Raw genomic sequence first — 20,085 nt, 5'->3', positions numbered from 1 at the left:
AAGTGATCGCCTTAAATATAAGATACAATTTAAACATATATAAAGACAATATTATTGGGATTGCAAAATGTTATTGTGTCACACAAGTGAAATAAAGTTCTGGTTGTCCCTTCACTATGCCTAGGCTTTTGTGTATGAGGAAAAAAGATAGTGGCTTTCCTTTTATGACCTCCCGGTATAGTTGGAAGAGGGAATCACACAGATAATGAACTACAATGAGAAAGTGTTATACAAGGTATTGTGAGGAAACTAAGGTAATCTGACATTACACATTTCAGAAAAAAATAAACTGTGACTGATATTTGCTCCAACAAAAATGGGTAATAGCACCATTTCAGAAACGTCTGTGCTAACACACTTTAAAAAAATTAGGCCTATTTTAATTTTTATTGTGCACATCCATGTTGCATACTCCCCCAGTTCAAAATCCCCCAGACACTCATTATCATCAGTCCCTTGCATGGGTCTCTAAACTCTTTTCATTTTACTGTTTTTTACTCCCCTGGAAAGTCAACGGTATTCATAATATTCAACTCTTTCTGCATTCAGAGACTGTAACACTGCAGGGGAGCATGTCTGGGGAGAAATGCCGACTGGCTTCACTTTAAATTCATTATCACTAATCTCAAGTGAGCCTTAATGTTATGCATTTACTATACAATGGTCCATTTCTGTTTTCTTTCCTTTTCTCCCAGATGACTGTTTCAATTTCCTCCTCTATTCCAAAACTTCCAGTAACAATGTTCCTCCATTATTCTCAGCATATGACCTTGTTCTCTACTGAGCTGAGAAAATAAAAGAATTCCAAAGATAAATTCCTCATGTTCTTTTCTATTTGGACTGTATACTTTAAATTCTAAATTTCTCAATATCATTTTCCCAATTGTTTTTCTCCATAAAACCAGTCATCCTCTGACACATTAATTACAGAAAAAAAGAGGACTTTTGCTTTCCTACTTCCATTGAGCAAAGCAGTTCCAGATATACACTATAATTGCACATAAGCATAGAATGAATGAAGGACTGTTAGACCAGGACACAAGAAAAGACCACTGACTCCAATTAAAATCAAATTAAAGCAAGCTTATTATTTTGACCGGCCGGGCTGCCTCTCCCAACAAAATCCACTGGAACAAGACAGCCCTGCATCTTTCCTGCAGCCCAGCTTTATAGCCCAGAAAGTTACACAAAGAGGGGTTACAGATAACAAAACTCTGAGGAGCTTAACACAAAGGCTAGTTTACATTTTTGCTGGCCCCGACATCAGAATTTATAAAGGTCATTAGAGCCTCAGAGAGGGTCGTTATCTGGTAAGGGAAGGCTAAGATTTGTGAGGCATCACTAAAGTTTCAGAGAGGGCTGCTATCTGGTCAGAGAGCCAGGCTTCAAGGCATTCCGAGCAAGTTCAGAATTTGCAGTAATTTATAGTAAAGCCAAAATTATCGTTTCATGGCTTTGTGGTGAGATGGCTCCCAATTTTAAGAGAAAATCAGGCTGGGTCTATCAGGACTTTGGAAGTAGTTTAAAAGTATAAAGACTGAAACTTGATCAGAGCTCCATAGGCTGAAGGAAGTGTTTAAGCAGAATACACTCTAGCCTCTGTACCTACCTCTGAGCATCTCTGTGTCTACTGTTTTCCATCTAAACTTCAGATATGTGTCTTGAGTAACTCTTTCTACATAACATAATCTGGACAGTGTTTCTCAGTCTCAGTGCTCAGAACCTTTCCAAAGGCTGTCAACAACAACAAACAACAAACTGTAGAACTTCCTTCCCTTGACTGCCCAGAAATTTTGATTTCACTTATCAAGTGGGGCTCAGAAAACTGCATTCTGCTTCAGATTGTTCCAGGTCTAAATTGGGAGACATATTTCTTTCAAAAATTTAAGATGGCATTTTAAGTAGTTTCCAGATCTTGTATTTCAAATCTTTACTGAAAACTACTGTCCTTCCAGCATGAAAAAGGCAAATTTGAACCAATATTATCACTGTAATTGTTGTTTCATTCTCGAAGACATTCCCCAGCATTAAGTATATACCATCTTACCAAAATTTGGAGTAAAAAATTGAATTTCTTACGTAATTAAAAAAAACCTAATGATAAATGGCCAAAGTGATTATCTGCAGATGTTAAAATTTATTACTATTTCTAGGATAAGCATATACCTATATTTAGATAGATGACAGATAGATAGATACAAAGATGTACAGATACATAGTGCTGCAGAATTCTCCCACAACTTTTCTCTGGCCTTCGTTTATATGGACCAATAGAATAATTGAAGCCTTCATAATAGTTTGAATATTCTGGTAGAGAAAAAGCATCCATTATCTCCTTTTAATTAATATTAATCACATCTAAGTCATACATAGCTGAGATATCATCTTTCATATCTTGACATGCCTAATAGCTTGATTAAAAAGAAATATTTATTTCTTCAAAAATCTCTAAGCTCAAAAGCAGAATTATCAATACATAAATTATCCTCTAATGATTACACAGATTGGAGGATTTGGTGAAGGCCTTCCTGCACCTGCTGTCTGACAGGGTCACAGTGTGGGGGTTGCTGCGGCAGAGCCACACCATCTGGAAATTGGAACCATCAGGAATGTTAAGTGTTTTGTTTATGATACTTTTGATATGGATAATAGGGCATACGACAATGTATAATAAAAGTACGTATTGCCTGAGATTGCAGGAAAATTGCCAGAATGAGACTAAAGATACAATGGAGACATGCCATGAGGTGTGTTTCAATATCTCTCAGGATACAAACAATGGTGTTATTCCTCAAGCCTAAGCAACAAGAAATATTTATCCCATGGTTAACCATTTACACTACCCACCCCAACTCTTCCTAATGCCACAACCTGTACAACAGCCGAGCTACAGAAAAACAATTGCTGTGCCCACAGTACAAGGACCACCATATGTAGCTTATGGTATCCCCCTCAAGGACAAGAGGCTAATAAAACTACATCCCCCCCAACCAACACACCCATCTTTGTCTTACCCAGAAATTTATGATGAAAATGGAAAAACATAGTTAATACAAATGACAAATGGGTTGAGGTATAAAGCCTGCCCTTTAGTTCAAGATTACAAAGACATAAGAATTGGTGTACTTTCCAAAAAACAAATGCGGAATGTTGTCTCTGATATAAAAAGGTTGACTCATACTGGGGAAGGGAGGGGGAGCATGGGAGGAATAGATGAATTCTAGATAGGGAAGTGGGATGGGAGGGAAAGGCAGGGGGTAGGGGATTAGCAAGGATGGTGGAATGTGATGGACATCATTATACAAAGTACATGTATGAAGACTTGAATTGGGTGTCAACATACTCTATATACAAACAGATACAAAAACCGTGGTATATATGTGTATTAAGAATTGTAATGCAAATAAAAAACAACAAAGTACATGTATAAAGGCATAAATTGGTGTGAACATACTTTATATACAGATATATGAAAAATTGTGCTCTATATGTGTAATAAGAATACAGATTTCCACTGCTGTTGTGTAGTTAAAAAAGAAAAAAGAAAAAGAAAAAAAAAAGAATTGGTGTGTTTTGACCAATGATAAAGGAAACTGTATAATAAATCAATTAATCAGATCATCTAAAAAAAGAAAATTGCATTAGAAATTAAAAATAGACTAATGTAAAATTAGTATAGATCTATTTTAGAGGCACTTGAGAGTAGTAGGCTTTTAAGTAATAGACTTTCACTCTTTTAAGTGTGTTTTACTGGGATTTTAGTTTAGAAGTAAGAAAACTTTCCAATAATCATAGACATGATTTAAAGTTAAAGGTTAATGAAATAATTATAGGTATGCTTTAAAGTCAGAAGTGAATAATAGGTCAGGAGTCCTGTAGTCTAGTTGTGTCGCCTAGCAACTAGTGATTGATGTGAAAACGTAAAAGCTTAATCATGATTGTCTAAGGTTACAAAAAAATATTTTGAACAATGTACTCAATATCTTAGGTAATCAATGTATGTCAGAAAAGATTGTAATTCTTGAAAATTATGTAAATCAAAAAAGTTTCAGACTTTAAAGCTATCCATCAACTAACCTGAAAAAACACCTGTAAAAAAGGTATAAAAATAAAGGTCCCTCCAGGGGCAGAGAGATGTCTTCTGGAGGTTGCTAGTAACTTGCAACATGTCGTCCCAACTCTACTTCTTTCTCCAACACCACTCCTCCTTCAGGACTCCCTGGACCGTCACTCCCTCTGCCGGGGATGGACTTTGGCAAAGATTTATCTTCTAAAAATAGTGTTGTATCTAAGAAACACATCTCATAGACAAAGACACCTAAATGCTGACAGTTAAAGAATAGAAAATTATATTTCATTCAAATGTAAGTGAAAACAAGTAGAAGTTGTTTCTTTCACATACAACAAAGCAGACTTCAAGCCAAAATTAACCAGTAGACACAAGGAAGTTCCCTATATATTGGTAAAGGGAAAAATCCAAGAATAAAACAAAAGGATAGTATTTGTGATCCAAATATCAATGTACCTAATTAAACAAAACAGACACTATCTCACATATAGGCTTATATAGATCCCAATACAATAATATACTAGAACTTTTCAGTACACCTCTATCACCAATAGGTAGGTTTTGTCTAGCCATTAAGTCAGCAAAGATGCTTCAGACCTCAAACAGTATCAATCAAATGGAATCAACAGACATCTACAGAATCTTTCATCCAATAACAGGCAAATATGCTCTCTTCTTGGTGGTATCAAATTGAAATTAATAATTTGAGAAAGCACCTACTCCATCTTACCCAAATTAAATACTAATATAAGTGAAAAGTTCGAAAGCCATAGAAAATAACAATCCCATTCCCTTGGACATCCAATGTATCACTACTGAAGTAATAAACAACATAGGAAATTGGAATAAGATCTATGGCTGTGCCCTAGGCTGCTTTACGTCCCTACAAACTTTCACTCTTTTGCACCCCACTACTGGGTGCTTTATTGCTTCAGATACTTAGTCTGTGTACAGTCCTGCTCTCCTTTTCCCTGAAAAACTAAAGGAAATTTTATAATCAAGGCCACTTTACCAGGGTATAAGGAAGTCTGTGAACTCACTTGATGATTACTATCATTGTCTTTCCAAATAGTCCAACTTAAAAGAAACCTATCTTTTATAAAGCCCAGTGCAACACTTTTGACATGATAGGCAGAACTTGACATAGCATGACCATCCAAGCCACACAGCAATGAGCTGTGCTCTGATTTTTTTACTGACTCATGGACCATGGTTAATAATCTGACTGTTTAGTTAATCCACTGGCAAGTCTCAAACAGACTTATAAAACAAGCTGCCCTGCAGGAGATGAGGCATTTGGAAAAAAGCTGTCTCTATTCCTAGTAATCTTTTGGTTGCCATGTGGGTGCTTAAGAGAAAAAGAAGAACATAATCAATGAACAGAACATATTTGTCAGCTAAATGAAGACACTAAATCGTTTTATGCCCCAGATAAGATATATGTGCACCTAATTAATTCCTGGATCAAAAAGAAGAGGTCTTACGAAGCTTAAGACACCAACACAGAAAAGGGCCCACATGGATTGTCTTTGCCATCAGATGACATTAAAACAGCATGGAAAAATGTGTTACCTCTCTGACTCCGGCCAATACTAAAATTAATAGCTATCCTCAGATCCTGTTACTCAACCACTACAAGAAATTCACAGCTTATTAATTATTTGAGGTATCTCATTTTGTTGAAGGGCTCTACCAATTTCTAACTTTATTTTACCATTATCCAAATTTGGCCTTACCCTCCCCATAAGACCCATTGAGTTTGGCCACACATGCAGACCTAAAATAAATATTTGATTTCTGTTTGGGTTTTCTTAGCATATGACATTTGATAATGGACTCAGATATTCAGCTTTAGTTACATATCAAGGATTCCATTCATACAGCATACAGTGGTTGTTACACGCTTTTAATCACACCTAAGCCACAGGAATGGTTGAGTGTTTTAATACAACAATAATGAATAGACTTAAGTGACTGTTAACCCTGACGTGGACTTGTATGTCAAGTGAATTATCTGGGGTCTCATTGTGACAAATTTCTGAAATGAATACTTCTCATTTCTGACATATTTTTGAGCAGCACTTTTGCTCCTTTCCTTCAACTACACACCATTCTTTTATAATTATTGACATATCAGTTACTATGGAGGGGATTGTAAAAACATTTTTATCTCCTTTCACCTTTCACAATGTTAACTTGGCACAACACTTTAAGGCATCAAGCTAAGGAACAATGTTTTGAATAAGACACCAAAAGACACAAACAAAAATAAACGATAAGATTTTATCAAACTAAGGATCTCTTTCGTAGCAAAGGAAACAACTGACAGAGTGACAGAGTGGCTTACAGAATGGGAAGATCTTCTGCAAACTATTCACCTAATAAAGGATTAATATCCAGAATATATAAGGAATGCAAAAAATTTGCTAACAAATAAAAAATTAAATTTTAAAATGGGAAAAGAATATGAGTAGACACTTCTCAAAAGAAGAAATTCAAATGGTCAACAAATTCATGAAAAAAAAAAGTTCTATCTAATTGGCTGTCAGGGAAATATGAGTCAAAAACCACAATGAGACATCATCTCACCCTAGTTAAGATGTTTATTACCAAAAGACAAAAAAAAAAATGATAAATGCTGACTATCATGTAAAAAAAAGGGAATTCTTATACACTGTTGAAATTAATGAAAATCAGTACAGCTACTATGATAAATAGTATGGGGACTCCTCAAAATACTAAAAATGGATCTATGATGTGATCCAACTATTCCACTTCTGAATATATAAACAAGGGAAATGATATCAACAAAGCAAAGGGAGGGCAGTATTCCAATATTTATCACAGCACTATTTATAGTATTAACATATGGAATCAATCAAGATGCCCATCAATAGACGAATGCATAAAGAAATTGTGATATATCCACCAAATTGAATATTGTTTAACCATAAAGAATAACAGCCTGTCATTTGTAAGAACATGTAAGAAAGTGGAGGATATTATGTTAACTGATGTCAGACCGCCCTCCGACAGAGGTTGAGGAGAATCACTAGACCAGCTAGTGAGTGTCTCGGGGCTGAGCAAGAGGGTGAGTGTCGCGACCCGGCCTGCCACCCTGCCTGGCAAAAATCACAGTTGGGAGTTGAGTCAGCCGAGATGGCGCAGCAACTCAGTTTATTGTGGAGGGAGAGGACTTACATAGAAAGAGGAGAAGGTAGGGGGGACAAAGGCAGGGACCAATCAGAGATCGGAGAGTCCCCCAGGTTGGGGTAGCCTAGGCACCCCAGTTACAGAAACAATACCCCATTAGGTATGTGTGCCCCTTTGCTGGGGAGTTATTCTTTGTGTTTGCAGAAGCCATATCTTGGTGCCATTCAGGCACGTATATGGAAGCCATTTCTCAAGCTCTAACTGTCATGTACATTGAGAATCACAAAACCAGAATCACAAGACTGGGGATTTCTTTTTCCCCAGCGATTGCACTTCCATGGTCAGCAGAGGTCCCAACAAACTGACACAAGCCAAACATAGCAAGTTGATAGTATTTTTTCTCATATATGGATGTTAAAAAAAAATGTCCATCAGAAGAGATAACAGTGATTGCTAGAGAATGGCCAATGGGAAGAAGAGAGTAATAGGAAGAGGTTGAAAAACAGGTACCAAAACACAGTGAAGTGACTATAATACACACACTCTATTACATATATGATGAAAAACCAGAAAATAAGAGCTCCAAGGTTCCCAATAAAAAAATCAATAAGATGCAATGTTATTTATTTAGAATTGATCAGTGCATATTTTGTGTATTTGAATATCACTCTGTACCCCATAAATTTGTGCAATGAATAAAGGTTAAGCAAAATTTAAGTGTTTAAGGAGATGAAAATTTAAATTACCCTGATTTGGTCATTAGACTCTATATGTTTATTAAATCATCACATTATACTCCATGAAATTATATAATTTATATAAAAAGTCATAATCATGTAAATTCCAGTCAATAAGATCATGGGATGGGAAATAGTACACTCCTCTATTTAACTCTCAAAATAAGGACATGAGTTTTTGCTCACAATAACCTTAAAAATAATGACCATCAATTTTAAGCCTATTTTTCCACTGAAATTAAAGTAGAACAGGAAATTAGGAGATTAAAGTGACTCTGCTTTTTATCCTGGCCAGCCCCAAGGAGGGTAGAATATCAATATATATCATTTTTAATTTTACTAAACCACCAGATGATTGAAGTCATAAGATTTGATTTTACCACTGTGTGGGTTACATAAATGACTCTGTCCTTGCCCATGATATAGAGCAGTTGTCCCAGGACACAGTCAATGGGAGAAATCTATAGGTGTTCTGTGTTTGGGATTGAGGTCTCTGATAGCTTCATGACTGTAGCATGCTTGGTGGCTAGGAAATTTCTGTGCAAAACACAGAATGCCTGGCTTCGATTACAATGTCCTTCATGAGGAAACTCTGTGTTAGAGTCTTATGAGCCTCAACCTTGATGTCAGGCACACAGCTCCTCGGAATAAAGGAACTCTCTTGTTAGAAAACCACAATGTTTCACTGAACCTAAATCTGTCCTCATAACAGTAACTTTATACAATGAACTTTCTTGAGAGCTATACAAAGCTTCTAACAGTGTATATTGTAATTTAGTATGTAACTGAGGAATACGCTGCATAATGTTGCTAAGCAGGTAATCTGTTTGGTAATACACTGAAAAATAGGCACAAATGATGCCAACAACTTAAAGCAACCTATTGATATAAATAAAGCTTGACAGATTGGCTTCTTTTCCATTCTGCCATCTTTCTTTCCTGCCTCTGCATCTTGTCTCTGTGCCTCTTATTATTTTTCTTACAGAAGTCTGCATGACTGATAGTATGTGAGCAGCTTCAGACCCAAGACAATGAATAAGGAAGCAAGGAACGGGGATTCTACTGTCGTTTATCTGCCACGGTATACTCTTTGACTCCTGCCTTGCTATTGATATAACTGTTGTAAAAAGTTGCAACTGCCTTGAATTTGATAAACTACTGGATATATCACTCACTGCTCAGTCCCACAACAAAACGTCTAAGTACTGTATCCATGAATATTACAATTAAATAGTTCTTTAAACGCAAATCTATTTGATATCTCAATACTATTTTTAATTTGATCTTAATATGTTTTTGCAAAATGAGATTTCAACATTGTAGGAAGGAAATACCTCCATACATGGCATTTTGATCTCTTTCTAGAACTCTTATTCACTGATTGTATAATGAAAGAAGTAGAAAATTGACCTCACTGTTATTCTTTGAGCAAGTATAGCCTGGTAAGATATCTTTTTTCCCCCGCTCCCATACCTGTCAACTCCTGTTGTCTTTTAATCTGTTAGAAACAACTTCTCAAGCCTCCCCTAAAATATGCTCAACAATACTTTAATATTTGAGTTTATTTTTAGGGATGTAAATAAACTGTGTCTTTAGAAACTTTAGGAAACTCAAGCCTAGATTACCAAATAATTCTATATTTACATTTTCAGATAATGCTTAAGTAATAACAAAATGATACAGTTAACTGAGTTGCTATTGTTTGTTGTCAAGATCTTTTTTTTCCCAAAACCTCAAAGAGAAATAAAGTCAGGACTAAGGCCTAATAAGTTCATAATATTTAGAGAAAAGCAAATCTCTATATAATAGGGCTGGGAATTGGTTCAGTTCTTAAGTGCCCCTGTGTTTAATCCCTGGTACAAAATTTAAAAAAAAAGAAAAAGAAAAAAAAGAAAGAAAGAGAGAAAAGAATGTGGAGAAAATGGAATTCCTTACGTGATGTTGGTGGGAATGTAAATTAGTACAACCATTCTGAAAAATAGTATGTGGTCTCCTCAAATAATTAAACAGAACTACCATTTGATCCAGCAATCCTACTACCATTTATTTGTCCAAACAAAATGAAAGTAGCATATTAGAGAGACCTCTGATAGTCCATGTTTATCCCAGCATCACTCATTATAGCCAAGGAATAGAAACAACCTTGGTTAGAAACATTCCTCAGGCACAAGGTGAGGCAGAACATCATGGCGGAAGACTGTAGCAGAAGGAAGCAGCTCACATGATGATTTGAAAGCAGAGAGAGACTCTACATGCCAGATACAAAATATATACTCCATATCCACTTACTCCAGCTACATCCCACCTTTCTCCAGTCACTGCTCAGTTAATCCCATCAGGGATTAATTAGCTGATTGGGTTAAGGGTATAACCCAATCATTTTTCCTCCAAACCTTCTTGCATTGTCTCACATTTTAGGGGACACCATATCTAAATCATAACACCCCATAATACATATAATTTTATTTTTGTGTACCAGTTAAAATTTAATTTAATTTTAAAAGTGAACATCTTAAGGGCCTACAGAATTTGGTTTCAATTAACTCAAGACCTCTTCTACTATTTTTTCTCAATCTTTTACAATTTAAGTGGTAAAAAAATGCTTTGCTGTTCCTCAAGCATAACAGGCTCTAAACCAAGTGCTTTGCAAGTTTTTCTACCTAGAGTTTTCTTCCCCAAATTACATTTGCTCTGCTCTGATACATCTTTCAAGTTTTACTTCACTGTCACCTTTAATTCAATCCTGAGTACTGTATTTAAGATTTAATCTCCCTTCGAAACTCACTAGCATAGTTTCTTTATGTATTGTTCACCATTATACATCTCTATGGTATAACTATTTCTATTGTATAGTCTATCTATTTTTATTTTAAATATTTAGTTTAATTCTGTAGAATTTATCTTTTTTATCTTTTTAGATCCAGTAAGAAAAACAGAATCACAAACTGCACACAGACCTACAGAATTAATTTTAGCATTTTAACAAAATCCTTAGGTTAGTTTTTTATTAAAGTTTAAAAATTGCTGTTTTAGAAATCTCATGAGATGTCATATCTGTAATATGTTTTTGTAGTGCCTGAACTTTAGAAGGTGCTCTATAAATATATATTAAGTAAATGAATAAATGAATTTCATCTTTAATAATACCTTGTAATTATTGAATTTCACACTCACCTTCAATTGGTCAGGATTTCCTGGACTAGGTCAGAATGTTACAAATTGAAAGTATAGACTGTATTACAGCTACTGCAACTTGAAGAAAATTCCTTAGAGGAATGATGGACTTTGAGGATAAGAAATAATGATATAATGTGGGCCAAGTGTAGTAAGAGAGTTAGAGGATATTGGGTGCTGTTGATTTTGATGTGGAACATGTTCTCAAGTGGTAGATTAAAAGCAACATTCTAAAGTACATCTTTTCAAATCAGCTTTATATCCTTCCACAGCCCATCCTATATTATTCCTCTGTGAAAGATTTAAAATTGCAAAACTTATAAGCACTTGAGCTGTGAAAGTTATTAAAATGTATGTTGAAAGAGAAATAAAGAAATTTATGTTGAAACTACTAAGCTCAAAAGCAGCCAACCTGCAAAATTTTTATTTGAGCCTAGGGAGGCATTTATTGCTTTGCATGTTCAAAGCTGAACCTAATTATCTTATAAATAACTAAGCATGAATACACAAGCAATGGTTATCTTAGGTCAAAATTAAATAGTTGAAACTGATTAAACTGGAATGGGAAATCACAACCATTGGCTTGTTTGGCAAAAGTACATATGTTTCATTTTTATTTCAATTGATGATCTTTTCATTTTTTGTAAATATATTATATCCATCAATGCTGCTAATATGGGTCTGTCAATGCTTTACATTTATTTTTTCTGAAGACTTTGTACATTGTGATATGGGTCAAGATAGATATTCTAGGGATTGTTTAGTCTTAACACTGGGAACAAATTATCTTGCCTTCCAGACTGGGTCACCATTTGGGTTGAAAGAGAGATAGTCCAAATTGGCACTGTCATCCTGTTCCACTAAGATTTTTAAAAGAGTTCGCCACAACTAATAAGAATTTTTTTTGTCTTCCCAAGTTATATATTACTTCATATTAATGAAACTTTATATTTTATTGACAGATACATAAATGCAATGCTATGAGTGGTCAAAAATTTTAGTATGTTCATTGAAACATTTTGCTTGCTATTTATATCAAGAAGAAAAATAAATTAATGATGAAAAGAAATAGAACAAATAAATCCAAAATCTTTGTTGGTTTGCAGAATCATTCAGGAAAATGACAAAATAAAAAGGAGCTAACAACAATAACAGAAAGGCAAAACATTCATTTACGTAATAAATGAAAGAGAATCCTTGAGGGGAAGAGCTCAATTTTTGTACAGTTAGCATAAATGGCCTCTTGCCTAGACTAGGTCACAGTGTTGTAAATTGAAAGGGCACTATGCACTTCTGTAATTCAGAGCTTTCTTAACCACCTGGGGCTTTAGTTACTTTCTATTAAAAATTAAGAATGCAATCTGTGCCATGAAGCTCTCCCTTCATGAAAAGATGAAATACATGAAATACCTGTGCATGATTTTTATTAGATTTCAACACTGTGCATTCCAACATTGGGAGAAAACATGGCAAAAAAAAAAAAAAAATTCTATAGGCGACTTGTGTCCAGTTCGCTTCAGATTACTAATGATTTCATCAGTCTGCCATCACAGAAAAATATTACTTGAAGAGAGAAATTGTGATGATCACTTACTCATCATCTTTTGTTACACAGAATATAAAAATTGACTGGATATGGACAATCATTGTCTAGAGCTGCACAACAAATCAATACAAAAGACTTATTGGCTAGTCTTGGTGAACTCAGATAGTTGGTGAAATATTATTTTGGTTGTTTTGGTCAGAGTGTTCCTGTATGATGGAATTGATGATATGCATGAGCTTAACATTTAAATTTATAGACTTGATACAACAGATTGTTCACCCTAATGTAGATTGGCCTCATGTGAACAGTTGAAGGCCTGAGCATTGGAAGAAAACAAGATTACTCTCACCCAAGTGCACAGAACACTAGGAAATCACATTTCTCTTGTGTTTGGAACAAACAAAAATATTGATTCTGTTTCAAACCTGGTGGCCTTCAAATTGGAGTGATACCATTGGCTCTCTTTGCTAAGCCACTGTGCAGATCTTGAGACTTGTCAGTTTCCTTAATTGCATGAGCTATTTCCTTATAATAAACAACTTTTTATAGAGTAATGCCTAGTTATCTGAGCATGGTAGGTTCTAGAACCTCCTACAGATATGAAAACACATGGATGCTTAAGTTGCTTTGTAGCAAAGTATTTTCCTATAATCTATGCACATCCTCACATATAAGTCTGCTAATATTTAGTAGAGATACAGTTTATTTTGTTACCCAAACATTTTTATCTGTGGCTGGATGAATGCAGGAATATGGAACACATAAACATGTGTGCCATGATATGTCTTGGTTATTGAATGGGCAAGGTTCTCCAGAGAAAAAGAATTATGATAAATACAATAACCAAGGCACAGTCCTTGAAGTTTTATTTTTAATCTTATTTTGCTCACCTATCTCACTATTTTACTCATTTCCATCAGTTCATGTTGAGAAGTTCTCCTTCCACCATATGAAACATTGACCACAATATAATACACCATTGATGTCTACTTATTACAGAAAGTGAAACTATGAATTAGGGGGCACAGAAAATCATTGGCCTCTAACACTGAACAGTCTTTCGTTTTCATAAATTCCAGATCCCTCCTTGCTCCCTTGTAACCAATCAAGGGCTGTCACTGTACATGGAAACCAGCTAGAGCATCTTTCCTGCTTCCAGGCATATACCTTAATAACGTAGTTTTATATTTATGTCTTCTTTGAGTCAGTATTTTTCCAAATGTCATTCTATACTACATTTCTCTTATCTTCTGGAACTTCAAGTACATGTTAAACTGCATAATATTTTATATCAACTTCTATCCATATTTTGCACTTTTTTGCATGTGTGTTTTGATTTAAAATGTTTCCATTGAGCTTTCTTAAAGTTTAATTATCTTTTTTTTTCTTTCTGTCATCATGAATTAGCTACACTCTCTTTCCCTTCACTTGCAATAGAATATCAGGGGCTTAAAAAATATTCAAAAGAATTTATGAGCAAATAAATAGTGGGAAATAAAAATGAGTCTGTAACAGACTGTAATAATATTATAAATTTTAAAAGTATTTTATTTTTTCTAACTCCATTATAGTTTGAGCTTATAAATTACCCATATCAATTATATATATTTACCATTAAGAATATTGTATCTTCCTTTGAGTTTCGGTCAGTAGTTACCAATGTTTTGAATTATGTTGCATATTTTTTTTAATGAGCTATAAACCTTCCTGAAAGATAATACAATCACAAATTGTGTTTTTAATAAACAGTGATGTTCCTAAACAGAATTCCTTATCACTAAATATTAATAATGTAAATGCAAATTACTGTATGAGATGATACAGAAATTTCAAAATAATCTGTTTCTGAAGTCCAACATTTTATTTTTGAAAAATATTTTTAATGAAATATTAGTTCCTTAAAATAATTGATGAATCATAAAGATTTCATAGGCAAGTTTATTTTTAAAAATTTTTTAGTTGTAGTTGGACACAATACCTTTATTTTATTTATTTATTTTTATGTGGTGCTGAGTATCGAACGTAGGGCCTCGCATGTGCTAGGCAAGCACTCTACCACTAAGCCACAACACCAGACCCTCATGGTCAAGTTTTAATAGACAAAACATGTTACATTGCACAACCTCCCCTCATTCCCCCTTCCCCTCTATGCCCTGGGCTGACTGTAAGCATCCTAGCTTATGACAAACTTGGAGAAATCTTTAAGAAAGAAGACAGACAGAACTTAAGTCAGAATTATCCATATTGGCTTAAGCACTGAATCTCTTTTTGCTAGAATACCTATTATTACAACTTAGTAATATACTCAGATGTGTGGCTTGGGAACCTGAAGCCTAGCCATCATCTGAGAGCTAGTTAGGAATGCACTTTTCATGTCCCACTGTAGCTCTACTGTATAACAACTTGCATTTCAATAAGTTCTCCACTGGAGAAGCTCAGCTGATTTGTCACACAGCTTCCTAAATACCAGTGATTTATGACCACAGTTTAGGTTAACCTTGTTTTTCATTACCAAGACCCACCCATTATGTTAGCTGATTTCTATGGATTTAATCCATTCCCAAAGGCTGCTAACTCTGAGTTCTGTCACTTTAGAGCTTATTTAAGCTAGGCTGAAATTTATACCCTGAACTTAAACTATTTCATATTCATAGAGGAGAGAGAATATGTAGCTTCTAAGCGTCTTACACTTTTAAAATCTCTATGCACATCTAAATACTTCTCTCACTTAAAACACAATCTGAAATTTTAGTGCTCGAAGGACTTGATCTTAAAATCATATTTCTGCATTTCTTATTCATCTTGTCTTCAGGGGAAAACAGTGTAAAGAAGCAGGGTTTTAATTAATCCTTGCCTAGTGAGGGTGGTAGAGAAAATATTGAGCTTGAGGGCATAGCATCAGAGAGTCTTTCATGCCTGGTTCCCCAGGTGAGTAGATGCACTCGGTTGTGTGTGCCCAGAAGGATCTTTGCTTTAACATTTTAATGGTGTACTTTTAGTACTTACCATGGCTGCAAACCTCATAGCCTAACTGCTACACTTTGACTACCAGAATTATAATAAGCTACTTTAAATACTCTAATAAAATTATTTTATGCTTAAAATAGTGACATCTGATGTTTGCAGAGATAACTATGAGATTCAGAAACCAATATTATTCTCTAAGTATTTTGAAGTCATGTTTTTTTTTTTCTTTCAGTGAAGCACATAATAACTTGGATGTCTTCAAAGACAGTCTAGAGGAGAGGTAGCTAAACACTAGAAGAGAAATAAGTAATTATGTGTTGAGTCATATTAATCTTTCTAGATCATGAACTCTGAAACATTTTCTTTTGAGATATAGTGGCATCCACAGGATTGGGAACTGAGAAGCCCTAGATTTACTGAATGCACAGATTCAATAACAATATATTATTATTCAGTAGCAATAATTTTGTGAAAAATACAGAATCCAATTTAAAGGGGAAATGTGAAACCAGATTCACTTGACATATTTTTGATACAATGTCATATGATTGGAAGAAATTTCAGGATTCCAGTATTTCCCAAAGGACGGTTAAGTGCTCAGAACCTAAGCTTTTCTTCAGTGGCACCCGAGAGTACCGGCTTTTCACCTTGCAGTGTTGAAGTAATGACAAGATCAGTAAAATCTAGTTGTTTTTATGAAGAACCAAAATGATAGTTTGAGCTGGTAGCTGCAAGACTCAGTAGAGAGAACACAGGAAAAATACCAGCAACCAGCTACTCTCTGGAGATGTCAAGAGAGCAAAGTTTCAACATTTCTGATGGCTGCCAAAAGAACTGGCTGTGCTCAAATAACTGATTCTGTCTTGTGTGTCTCAGGCTATTAATGGTAACTGGAATAATCATGTCACTTAGGTATGAATTAAAACAGAGATGAAGGTTTGAACTGGTCACTGACATAGACCCACTGCCCAGACTAGTGCAGAGTAAGCAGATAAAAAAACCCTAGCTATAAGAGAAAAAATGCTTGCCATATACATGGGAACTTTTCATAAAGTTTCCAGTAGATTTACAAAGACATCTTGTAAGTAAGAGGAGACTAGTATGGTATGTTCAAAGTGCTGAAAATAATAACAACAGAAAAAAGTTTCTAAAATCTGTCAATCAATTGTATGATATAAACCAAAGCTGTATTTAAATAGAACTAGAGCTGATATAATTAGGTACCACTAAACTTGCCTTTTAAGAAGTGCTAATGGAAGTTCATTAATTCTAGTGAAAGGATACAAAATAAAGTAGTAGCATAAGAAAGTAAAAAACATGTTGGTAAAAGTTGATGTATTGGTAAATGCAGAATATTATGATATTGTAATGACGGTAGGTAAATAATTTTCATTCTGGAATATAAACCAAAACACAAAACTATTAAAAATACCAATAACTAGAAATATATTAATATAGTCATAAGGGATGTAAATTGCGACAATAATAAAACATGGAATGGAGAACTAAAATTATTGAGTATTTTACACAAGAGTAAGGGCAATGATGACATGAAGCGAAGTCCCACCAACTCACAGTAAACAGTGTGAGTGTGAAAACAACACTTGTTGCTTTAGGCCACTAAGATTTGGGCCTGTCTGTTACACTCATATACTGTCAGTTATATAACTGTTGCAAGTTCCATATATGAAGGAAATTTTTAAATTCTTAAAATATATTTTTAATTAAAAATATACTTTGTTATCAATATGAAATAGGCTATTAAGATATTTTTCACATAAACTTCATGACAACCAAAAAGAAAATATGAGTTACAAAAATTGAAAAATTGAAATACATCAATACAAAAAAAAAAGCCAACACAACAAAGGAAGATTGCAAGATATGGAGGAAAACCCTATTGATAATTATCTTAATAAAAATGAATTAAGTGCCCTCAACTAAATGACTTGGAATGGTTGAATGGACATAACACATGACTTACTCTATAAGAAACTCACATTAGACTTAAGAACACATGTGGACTGAAAGTGAAAAGAGAAAATGATGTCCCATGCAATTAGCAACCAAAATATCTAACAGGACAGATATATTTATATTTAAAAAAACCAGACTAATTCCAGAACTGTCAGCAGTTACAAAGGATATTTTACAGTCAGCAAAGTACAAATTTATCAGAAAAATATGAAGATATAATTATCTATGCAAACAACAGCAGAGTACCTAAATTCATAAAGCAAACATTTACAGAGGAGTAGAGAGAGATTGACATCAATAGAGGAAGAGTGGAAAACTTCATTACTTCATTTTCAGTAGTGGATAGCATATCCATATAAAAGATTATTAAGAAAAGAAAGGATGTGAACAGCACTTCCTGCTGCCAAATGGGCTTAGTAGACACATGAAGAACACTCAACCCAACAGTGACAGAAGTCACATGCATCTCAAGCGCACACAAAACTTTCTCCATTTTATTCTCCATTGAAGATGACATCTTAGGCACAGAACAATCTAGAAATTAATAGCAGAAGAAAATGAAAAATTAACAAATATGTTGAAAATAAATGACATATTCTTGAACACATCAATTGTTCATATATTTGATGGACTCGTGTTTATTTTATTCAGGATGGTATCATTCCCGATGATCCGTGGCTTATGGTATTATGAATACTACTGATTTCCCTGATCATGGATGGGAAATAGCATGAATACCATGCAAATTGCTGAGACATTAAGTAATGGTGGCACCTCTTCATTGTAATGAGAATATCTATAAAAATCTAGCATGTCCTAAGTTGTATCTTTCAAGAAAAAAATAGAAAAAGCATACAAAGTACAAGATAAAATGGTCACAGTCTAACACAAGGCACAAGAGGAAATCAGTCTATGTAGTAGTTTTCTGGAAAACTCATTATTTCATTCAAGTACAGAAGCAAACATGTATTAGCAGTCTCAAGGCCAGACTGTGAAGGGTTGAGAATTGATGAAACAATTAAGTGCTTATAACAATAAGGTGCCTTAATAAAGATGTAGCAATTGTAGAGAATGAATTATCCATTGAGAAATAAAATAGGGCAAAGCAAATATAGAAATGGCTGAAAACTTTGGACTCCAAAGTCCATTCCTTTCTTTTCTAGGAAACCTTTCTATTTACCCCTAAGTATCCTGAAGCCATTAATGAAGGCATGGCTCAGGCCAGAAATGGAATCTGGCTTTGTTCAATAGATCTGAGACTAACAATAAGCAGTTTTAAGATTGGGGGAGGATTGTGTTGATATCAGAATAAGTGGAACAGAAATCAAACAAACAGGAAGAAAAATAAACCATAACAGTTTTATAAGGTTAACTTTATCAACATGGATACACTTGCCTGAGATTTAATGAGTCAGTTTAATCACTTACAGTCACTTTAATAATCTTTACTCATGTTTCTTCAATCAGAAGGTATCTGTTTGATGGATCTGTGGAATGACCTTTTACATTGTGCTGCAGAACTTACATCCTACTACCTGCTACAGTAATAAGTGAGACAGGATGCAATACTGGGTTACTGTCCAATAGGATGTTGCAAGAGCTTTAACAGCCTCTCCTGAGCATGGCCACTATCACTATCCCCTTAATAACTCTAGGGATTTTGTTTCTCATTCTTATAAGCATGAGCTATGTGAGTTCAGAAGACCTAGTACTCCAGGGAATACTAGGGATGATGTTCCACTTGCAAGCTAGTAATACAAGTTGCAGGAAAGGCTATATTTCTCCTGCCCTGAGTGATTTTCCTGACTATAAAACAGGAAATAGAATCCCATGAGACTAAAGGGACTGAATGTAGAAACCAGCATGAATCTATGAGTAGAAATTTGTGCACTATCATCTGTTATGTAGAACTTTTTATACCATCTGCAATTCTAAGGAATATAATATTTCTAGTATTTCTGAACAAACAAATAAATGTAGTTCTTCATCTATGGATGTAAACATATTATGATTGAACATATGTGAATGTATAAAGGTACCTAAACCCTAAGACTAAGTCAGATAAAATATCCAAAATAAAACATCCAGCCACTCAAAAATACAATAAAAACATGTTCTGTGATTCCTACTTGTTGTGATATCATCTTATTCACTCACTTGGTTAATCCAGACAACTTGAGTTCTTTATTCCCTTCCTCTCTACATTTGCTTTTTTATTACATCTTTCTGCTTCTTCCTTGAAGATACAGTCTACCTCTAATCACCTTTCTAGCTTTGCTAGCTTTTTCTGAAAACTGTCAGCTATATCAGACCTTTGCACCATGTCAAGGACAATGTTTTAACAACCATGATCATATTTTGTGAAATACTTGCTCACTCTACTTAAAATTCCTACAACATCACATCTGATCATATCACTGCCTTTTTCATATCCTGTAACCCACCCCACATTGATTTTGATC

This window comes from Marmota marmota, unplaced genomic scaffold (assembly GCF_001458135.2).
Source record: "Marmota marmota marmota unplaced genomic scaffold, marMar, whole genome shotgun sequence".
Classification (NCBI taxonomy): domain Eukaryota; kingdom Metazoa; phylum Chordata; class Mammalia; order Rodentia; family Sciuridae; genus Marmota; species Marmota marmota.
The sequence above is the reverse complement of the archived record's forward strand: the minus strand, read 5'-3'. Positions refer to the sequence as shown.